Here is a 10,051-nt window from a genome sequence, read left to right on the forward strand (position 1 = left end):
TACCAATGAAACAAGTTGTATTTTTCAAGTGTTGCTGGTTTGATACTCGTCCTCGCTTGGGCACACGCATACACAAAAAGTACAAAATTGTTGATGTGAATCGAAAAAAGAATCTGGGATACTAGGAATCATTTGTGTTTGCTACGCAAGCTTCACAAGTTGTGTATTTGACTTATCCAACAACAAAGAGAGCTGAATCAGATTGGATGTATGTGAGTAGCCTTCATAGGCGAGCTTACGTCACTGATGTTGAGTCAAATACTAAGCATAATCAAATTGATGCGAACGATGAATTTCAAAACAACGAAAGTGGACCTCATGACATTTCAACTCAATTTCTTTTGACGTCTCAAAATCTATTCGATGTTAATGTTATGTATGTTAATGTTATGTACGACAATAAAATTGATTTGAACAGCACTGAAAGTGAAACAGAAGAAGTTCAGTATTCGAGCGACGATGTTCGTGACATCTACGACGAAAGTGAATAGGGTTGAGTTTATTTATGATTGAATTGTAATTTGGATAAAATATATTTTATTTTGTGCACATAATTATCGAATCGTTTGCATACATAGATTCTGTACGTATATATGGCGAAGCAGCAACACGGATCACCTTCGGTTGATGGTCGTACTCCGATTTGGGTCACAGATGGCATGTAAGTTACAAAATTATTTTTTGTTTCTTTAATCTCATATTTTGGTAAAAAAATTTATATAATTGTCGTCGCTAATTTTAAGAATAAGGTTATCCGGTTCATTACTGCATGATATTCTTCATTCGTTATCCATCGAGATTTTGCATCTCCAATCTTCTTACCACGAGTGCGGAATATTGAAAGAAGTTCTGAGTTGTTAGTGTCAACGTCTGTGCTTTCATGAGCTTTTCCAGTTTTTCGCCTTCTAATGTCAATTGAATCACTGAAGTAATGCTGGCAGAATATAGAAGCCTCCTTAACCAAGTACGCATTGCATATGGAACCCTCTACTCGTGCCTTGTTACGCACCGTGTTTTTCAATTTACGTAAATAACTTTCAAATGGTTACATCCACCAAAATTGTACAGGACCCATGATGTGTGCTTCATATGGTAAGTGTATTCATAAATGCTCCATCGAGTCGAAAAAACTTGGGAGAAAAATCTTTTCTAACTTGCACATTATGATGGGAATTTGTTCAGTTAAACACGTCATATCACTTTGTTTAACATTCTGCGCTGTTAAGTCTGCAAAGAATATACTCAACTCGGTAAGAGCCTCCCAAACATCTCGTGGTAATAACTCTTTGAATACAACATGAATTAGTCGCTGCATGAATACATGACAGCCATGACTCTTCATATCAAACATCCGCAACTTATTTATGTCTATACAGCGCGCCATTTTAGAAACATACCCATCAGAGAATCTAACATCTTTGAGCCATTTAAAAAGCACTTGTCAGACATGCTTGTCAAGTGAGTAATTTGTTTTCGGACATTTGCCGTATGTTGTAGATGGATGCAACTCGATTCTAATACCCATCTGAACAAGATTCACTCGTGATTGGGCATTATCCTTCGTATGCCCTTCAATATTACAAATCGTATTAAAGACATTGTCGAAAACATTTTTCTCAATATGCATGACATCCAAGTTATGTCTTAAAAGGTTCATACTCCAATATGGAAGCTCTCAAAAAATACTCCGTCTTCTCCAACCACATCTCGTCAAGTTACAAATTTCCTTATTGATTGTGTCGGAGCCAATCTCATACGAAGGTCTAAAACCAAACTCGTCCAACTCATTGAGTAATTCATCCCCATGTTTAGTGATAGGAGCCGACTGTAACACTTGTCTACCTCTGAGAAACATTGTCTTATTAAAACGCAATGGGTGATCTTCAGGTAAGATTGTCGAACCATGATATCTTTCCACTACTTGGCAAAGTAAAAGCGACGAATCTGACATGCAGTGAGGACATGCTTGTTTTCCGGCAGTGCTCCAACTAGACAACATTGCGTATGCGGGGAAATCGCTTATCGTCCACATCAAAGCAACCCGCATATTAAAATTTTATTGTGTGTGAATGTCGTACATGGGAATACCATTACACCACAAGGATTGAAGCTCATCAATTAACGGCTGAAGGAATACGTCCAGTTTGTCTTTGGGGTTACTCGGTCCAGGTGCAAGCACAGACAAGAACATGTATTCGTCTTTCATACACATCTAAGGTGGTAAATTGTATGGAGTAACAAAGATAGGCCATGACGAATACTTCTGGCCACTTTGTCCAAACGGTTGAAATCCATCTGTTGATAGTCTTAATCTAACATTTCGAATTTCTGATGAAAAAGATGGATGCAAAGCGTCAAAATGACGCCACGCTGCACAATCAAAAGGGTGTGTCATAGTGTCACCCTCAAAATGGTGATCATTATGCCAACACATATGTAACGTTGTAGCTTTCGAAGCATACAACCTTTGAAAACATGGAATGATCGGAAAATAATACATCAACTTGTATGAAATTCCCGTCTTCTCAGGATTTTGAGATCGACGTCTACTGTGTTTGTACCGAGAATGTTCAAATATCTTACACTAGGTCAAAACATCATCTACACCCCAGTATATCATACGATTATGCATCAATATTCTCAACCGGAAGCCTTAGATCTTTGATAAGTTTCTTGATCGCGTAATAACTCTCAGGGACGTAGTTATCAGACGGACATAACTCTGATATGAGTTGACACATGTCATTGTAATTGCGCTCGAACATGTTGTGTTCATGTTTCATCTTCGGTAACTGAGCGAGCACAGACAACACAGAATGACCGTGTGGATTTCCATCCCAAATTTCTTTCTCGGCTGATTTAATGCTTTCATACAGTGATTTAATATAACTGTTTGGACTTTCAAGAACTTCGGGAACAATATTTATCGTACGATTTTCTTCACCAAAATTCACAATCTCATTTTCAAGGTTCTCTTCAAAGTTAACATTTTCTTTAATAGTATCGAAAAAATCCGGAAATGTAGTTTGAGCAATTCGTGGTACAACACGATACGAAGATGATGAAAGAGCATCCATATTAAGATTAGGATAGAACGGGAATGTATTTCTCTCCATGAAAAAATCAATTGTAGTAATTCGGTACAAATCCATAACAACCGAGATATACCTTAACGGTATCTTCATCTAAATGTATTTTGTTCTGACATTTTTTTCGATTGCAAGGACAACATATATTTTCATTTAATAAACACTCAGGATGACTAAGTGCAAATGTTACAAACGACTCTACACCAACACAATATTCATTCGTTAGAAATCCATTCTCCAACCGACGATAAATCCAATTTTTATCGTTATCCATTTATCCTACAAAAGAATAAATAAGATGTAATTTACTAAATCACTATCATTTATTCATTAATTAAAAAAATTAATATGTGAACTCCTTAGTTATCATTGAACAACATAAGTAGGCAGATTTAATAATTTTAATGTTGACAATTATTTGAACATTTAAATTATAAAATATTTTAATAACAAACATGTAATATATATTATTTAATTTCGAAATAACATGCAATAAAACAAATTAAACTTTGTATAAATCTACAAAAAACTTACAATCTTATCGTAGAAGACGCCGGAGCATTGTTCATGCGCAAGAAAATCAGCTGGAAAACTACATGAAGTTTCTCGATCTTTCATTCGGTGTTATTTGTTTAATAGTGAATTTCCTAGAAAATCTAAACCATGAAGTTTCTCGATCTATCTAGATAATCATGAGTCTTCCATTATATTCTTCACCGTATTTGACTCTTTTTTAGGGTTGGTTTTCTTTTTTTATTTTCTCGTACAAGATTGTTTTGCTTCATCGAGCACTAAAATTTTGTATCATAGTACTAGACCAGTAGTATTGCTATAGTATCTGACAATTCCATCTGTTGTCTACAATCTGATCGACGAAATGTATAAATCTGCTCTATAAAGTGATTTTTTTTAGTTATAATTTTGGACATGTTTGATCTTTTTATTCGTTTATTTTTTATATTAATTTTAATATATTGATTTTATTCGAAAAAATTGTTATGGAACTAAAAAAATATGAACACACGATGAGAGAATTTTTTTAAAAAATAGAGTCGGACCCAAAAATTACTAGGATCGACCTTGATAAGAACCATCAGGATAAATAATTTGATCTAAAGTTTTAAACTTTTTTATCGTAGGCTACCTCGTCGGATGTTCAAATTAAAAATCCAATTATTAAACAAGTTGCACGAGGTCCTTTGTTGAAAGTTAAGACTTACCGAGGTTATTGAATCAATGGATTTTAACATTCACGCAATGCATGACACTTCGTTCAAAGGTACAAATAACTCGGGCTTCAAGTTAGTGGTCATATGAGTAGCGGAAATGTGACTGAATTTTATGGGCAAATTGAAGAAATAGTAGAAATTGAATACTCAGGTCTACCAATGAAACAAGTTGTATTTTTCAAGTGTTGCTGGTTTGATACTCGTCCTCGCTTGGGCACACGCATACACAAAAAGTACAAAATTGTTGATGTGAATCGAAAAAAGAATCTGGGATACTAGGAATCATTTGTGTTTGCTACGCAAGCTTCACAAGTTGTGTATTTGACTTATCCAACAACAAAGAGAGCTGAATCAGATTGGATGTATGTGAGTAGCCTTCATAGGCGAGCTTACGTCACTGATGTTGAGTCAAATACTAAGCATAATCAAATTGATGCGAACGATGAATTTCAAAACAACGAAAGTGGACCTCATGACATTTCAACTCAATTTCTTTTGACGTCTCAAAATCTATTCGATGTTAATGTTATGTATGTTAATGTTATGTACGACAATAAAATTGATTTGAACAGCACTGAAAGTGAAACAGAAGAAGTTCAGTATTCGAGCGACGATGTTCGTGACATCTACGACGAAAGTGAATAGGGTTGAGTTTATTTATGATTGAATTGTAATTTGGATAAAATATATTTTATTTTGTGCACATAATTATCGAATCGTTTGCATACATAGATTCTGTACGTATATATGGCGAAGCAGCAACACGGATCACCTTCGGTTGATGGTCGTACTCCGATTTGGGTCACAGATGGCATGTAAGTTACAAAATTATTTTTTGTTTCTTTAATCTCATATTTTGGTAAAAAAATTTATATAATTGTCGTCGCTAATTTTAAGAATAAGGTTATCCGGTTCATTACTGCATGATATTCTTCATTCGTTATCCATCGAGATTTTGCATCTCCAATCTTCTTACCACGAGTGCGGAATATTGAAAGAAGTTCTGAGTTGTTAGTGTCAACGTCTGTGCTTTCATGAGCTTTTCCAGTTTTTCGCCTTCTAATGTCAATTGAATCACTGAAGTAATGCTGGCAGAATATAGAAGCCTCCTTAACCAAGTACGCATTGCATATGGAACCCTCTACTCGTGCCTTGTTACGCACCGTGTTTTTCAATTTACGTAAATAACTTTCAAATGGTTACATCCACCAAAATTGTACAGGACCCATGATGTGTGCTTCATATGGTAAGTGTATTCATAAATGCTCCATCGAGTCGAAAAAACTTGGGAGAAAAATCTTTTCTAACTTGCACATTATGATGGGAATTTGTTCAGTTAAACACGTCATATCACTTTGTTTAACATTCTGCGCTGTTAAGTCTGCAAAGAATATACTCAACTCGGTAAGAGCCTCCCAAACATCTCGTGGTAATAACTCTTTGAATACAACATGAATTAGTCGCTGCATGAATACATGACAGCCATGACTCTTCATATCAAACATCCGCAACTTATTTATGTCTATACAGCGCGCCATTTTAGAAACATACCCATCAGAGAATCTAACATCTTTGAGCCATTTAAAAAGCACTTGTCAGACATGCTTGTCAAGTGAGTAATTTGTTTTCGGACATTTGCCGTATGTTGTAGATGGATGCAACTCGATTCTAATACCCATCTGAACAAGATTCACTCGTGATTGGGCATTATCCTTCGTATGCCCTTCAATATTACAAATCGTATTAAAGACATTGTCGAAAACATTTTTCTCAATATGCATGACATCCAAGTTATGTCTTAAAAGGTTCATACTCCAATATGGAAGCTCTCAAAAAATACTCCGTCTTCTCCAACCACATCTCGTCAAGTTACAAATTTCCTTATTGATTGTGTCGGAGCCAATCTCATACGAAGGTCTAAAACCAAACTCGTCCAACTCATTGAGTAATTCATCCCCATGTTTAGTGATAGGAGCCGACTGTAACACTTGTCTACCTCTGAGAAACATTGTCTTATTAAAACGCAATGGGTGATCTTCAGGTAAGATTGTCGAACCATGATATCTTTCCACTACTTGGCAAAGTAAAAGCGACGAATCTGACATGCAGTGAGGACATGCTTGTTTTCCGGCAGTGCTCCAACTAGACAACATTGCGTATGCGGGGAAATCGCTTATCGTCCACATCAAAGCAACCCGCATATTAAAATTTTATTGTGTGTGAATGTCGTACATGGGAATACCATTACACCACAAGGATTGAAGCTCATCAATTAACGGCTGAAGGAATACGTCCAGTTTGTCTTTGGGGTTACTCGGTCCAGGTGCAAGCACAGACAAGAACATGTATTCGTCTTTCATACACATCTAAGGTGGTAAATTGTATGGAGTAACAAAGATAGGCCATGACGAATACTTCTGGCCACTTTGTCCAAACGGTTGAAATCCATCTGTTGATAGTCTTAATCTAACATTTCAAATTTCTGATGAAAAAGATGGATGCAAAGCGTCAAAATGACGCCACGCTGCACAATCAAAAGGGTGTGTCATAGTGTCACCCTCAAAATGGTGATCATTATGCCAACACATATGTAACGTTGTAGCTTTCGAAGCATACAACCTTTGAAAACATGGAATGATCGGAAAATAATACATCAACTTGTATGAAATTCCCGTCTTCTCAGGATTTTGAGATCGACGTCTACTGTGTTTGTACCGAGAATGTTCAAATATCTTACACTAGGTCAAAACATCATCTACACCCCAGTATATCATACGATTATGCATCAATATTCTCAACCGGAAGCCTTAGATCTTTGATAAGTTTCTTGATCGCGTAATAACTCTCAGGGACGTAGTTATCAGACGGACATAACTCTGATATGAGTTGACACATGTCACTGTAATTGCGCTCGAACATGTTGTGTTCATGTTTCATCTTCGGTAACCGAGCGAGCACAGACAACACAGAATGACCGTGTGGATTTCCATCCCAAATTTCTTTCTCGGCTGATTTAATGCTTTCATACAGTGATTTAATATAACTGTTTGGACTTTCAAGAACTTCGGGAACAATATTTATCGTACGATTTTCTTCACCAAAATTCACAATCTCATTTTCAAGGTTCTCTTCAAAGTTAACATTTTCTTTAATAGTATCAAAAAAATCTGGAAATGTAGTTTGAGCAATTCGTGGTACAACACGATACGAAGATGATGAAAGAGCATCCATATTAAGATTAGGATAGAACGGGAATGTATTTCTCTCCATGAAAAAATCAATTGTAGTAATTCGGTACAAATCCATAACAACCGAGATGTACCTTAACGGTATCTTCATCTAAATGTATTTTGTTCTGACATTTTTTTCGATTGCAAGGACAACATATATTTTCATTTAATAAACACTCAGGATGACTAAGTGCAAATGTTATAAACGACTCTACACCAACACAATATTCATTCGTTAGAAATCCATTCTCCAACCGACGATAAATCCAATTTTTATCGTTATCCATTTATCCTACAAAAGAATAAATAAGATGTAATTTACTAAATCACTATCATTTATTCATTAATTAAAAAAATTAATATGTGAACTCCTTAGTTATCATTGAACAACATAAGTAGGCAGATTTAATAATTTTAATGTTGACAATTATTTGAACATTTAAATTATAAAATATTTTAATAACAAACATGTAATATATATTATTTAATTTCGAAATAACATGCAATAAAACAAATTAAACTTTGTATAAATCTAAAAAAAACTTACAATCTTATCGTAGAAGACGCCGGAGCATTGTTCATGCGCAAGAAAATCAGCTGGAAAACTACATGAAGTTTCTCGATCTTTCATTCGGTGTTATTTGTTTAATAGTGAATTTCCTAGAAAATCTAAACCATGAAGTTTCTCGATCTATCTAGATAATCATGAGTCTTCCATTATATTCTTCACCGTATTTGACTTTTTTTTAGGGTTGGTTTTCTTTTTTTATTTTCTCGTACAAGATTGTTTTGCTTCATCGAGCACTAAAATTTTGTATCATAGTACTAGACCAGTAGTATTGCTATAGTATCCGACGATTCCATCTGTTGTCTACAATCTGATCGACGAAATGTATAAATCTGCTCTATAAAGTGATTTTTTTTAGTTATCATTTTGGACATGTTTGATCTTTTTATTCGTTTATTTTTTTTATTAATTTTAATATATTGATTTTATTCGAAAAAATTGTTATGGAACTAAAAAAATATGAACACACGATGAGAGAATTTTTTAAAAAAATAGAGTCGGACCCAAAAATTACTAGGATCGACCTTGATAAGAACCATCAGGATAATATTCTTTTATATGAGAAGAACCCAGTGTAGCAAGCAGTCCTTCTAACTAATATAAACTAAATCGAATTAACATCCCAGATTCATTGTAATAATTCAATACCGAATTAACATCTTTAAAATCGAAATTCCACGAATTAATAAATCTGAATATTCGAAATAATGAAAAATAAATTCTAAAAAATCGAGATATACCTACAATCGGCAAATATTTGCACAAACAACCAAGAACACAACAAAGATAAATTTTTGGAAAATAAATATTCATATTTTCGAAACCCCATACGATTTTTACCTCAAAAACTTTCCAAACTCTATGAAAGTCTATGAATTCGGCTTTCAAAGACCTAATGAAGAAGAAATCAATGGTAAAAATTACTATGAGGCGGACCACCATACCACGTTGCCGATGGATTCGAGCCAAGAACGAACTCGATTCTTTGGAATGTCGCTACAATCTGACTCAAAACACCGGAGATAGCTTAGGAGGGGCCGGACGACCTGTTTATGGGCTGTGTTGGCGTCGGGTGAAGAAGACGAACAAACAGAAGTCGGGGAAGGAAAAAGGGTTTCAGGGAGAAATAATGATTTACAGAAGAAGAATACGGCTTTAAAACAATAACTTGGGTTAAAAGGAAACTGTTTCAAAAATTGTCGAAGAACAAAAATAAAAAAATAAAAAAAAATAAAGTAAGACTGCTGTATACAAAAAACCATTGTTTTTCGATATAAAAAAACGTTCGTAGATAACGATTTATTGTTTTGAAAAAATCGTTGTGTTTAACAATAATTATAAAAAATTGATATTTTGAAAATCATTATATATTTCATTTGAAAATATTTCATATACAACAATTTCAAAAAATCGTTGTTTTTAAAAAATAAAACAATAGCTAGTTTCCAAGAACCGTTATCTTAGACGTTAAAAAAAGGTGATAGTTAGCAGTTTAAGAAAACCATTGTCTTAGCCCAATAAACTGAAATGTCTACTCGTTTTAAAATGCGAAAATATTTATATATATATATATATATTATACACAATTTTAAAAGCTCACCTTTTCAAAATAATGCTTAAATGTTTAGCATGCATGCGCTCTACAAATAATATAACATTTAAAAATTATCTTAAATTTTTGACAATAAAAATTATGCAGTTTAAAATAACCAACATCATCCAAGATCAAGCGTAAACATAAAAAAGTAAAAATCGCATTATTATTAACATATGAAAATGTTTACTACTCTCAAAACTCATGAATCAAAATGCGGAAAAACGTGCGGTCCTCGGGTCGTGTCACCACACTAGGGCTACCTACTCAGAGTTCGGCACCTCCAGTCTCCTCAGCATCAAACTCACCTGCATCACACACGCCTAGTGAATCTAAAAACT

Source organism: Primulina tabacum, chromosome 18 (genome assembly GCF_025594145.1).
Source record: "Primulina tabacum isolate GXHZ01 chromosome 18, ASM2559414v2, whole genome shotgun sequence".
NCBI lineage: Eukaryota > Viridiplantae > Streptophyta > Magnoliopsida > Lamiales > Gesneriaceae > Primulina > Primulina tabacum.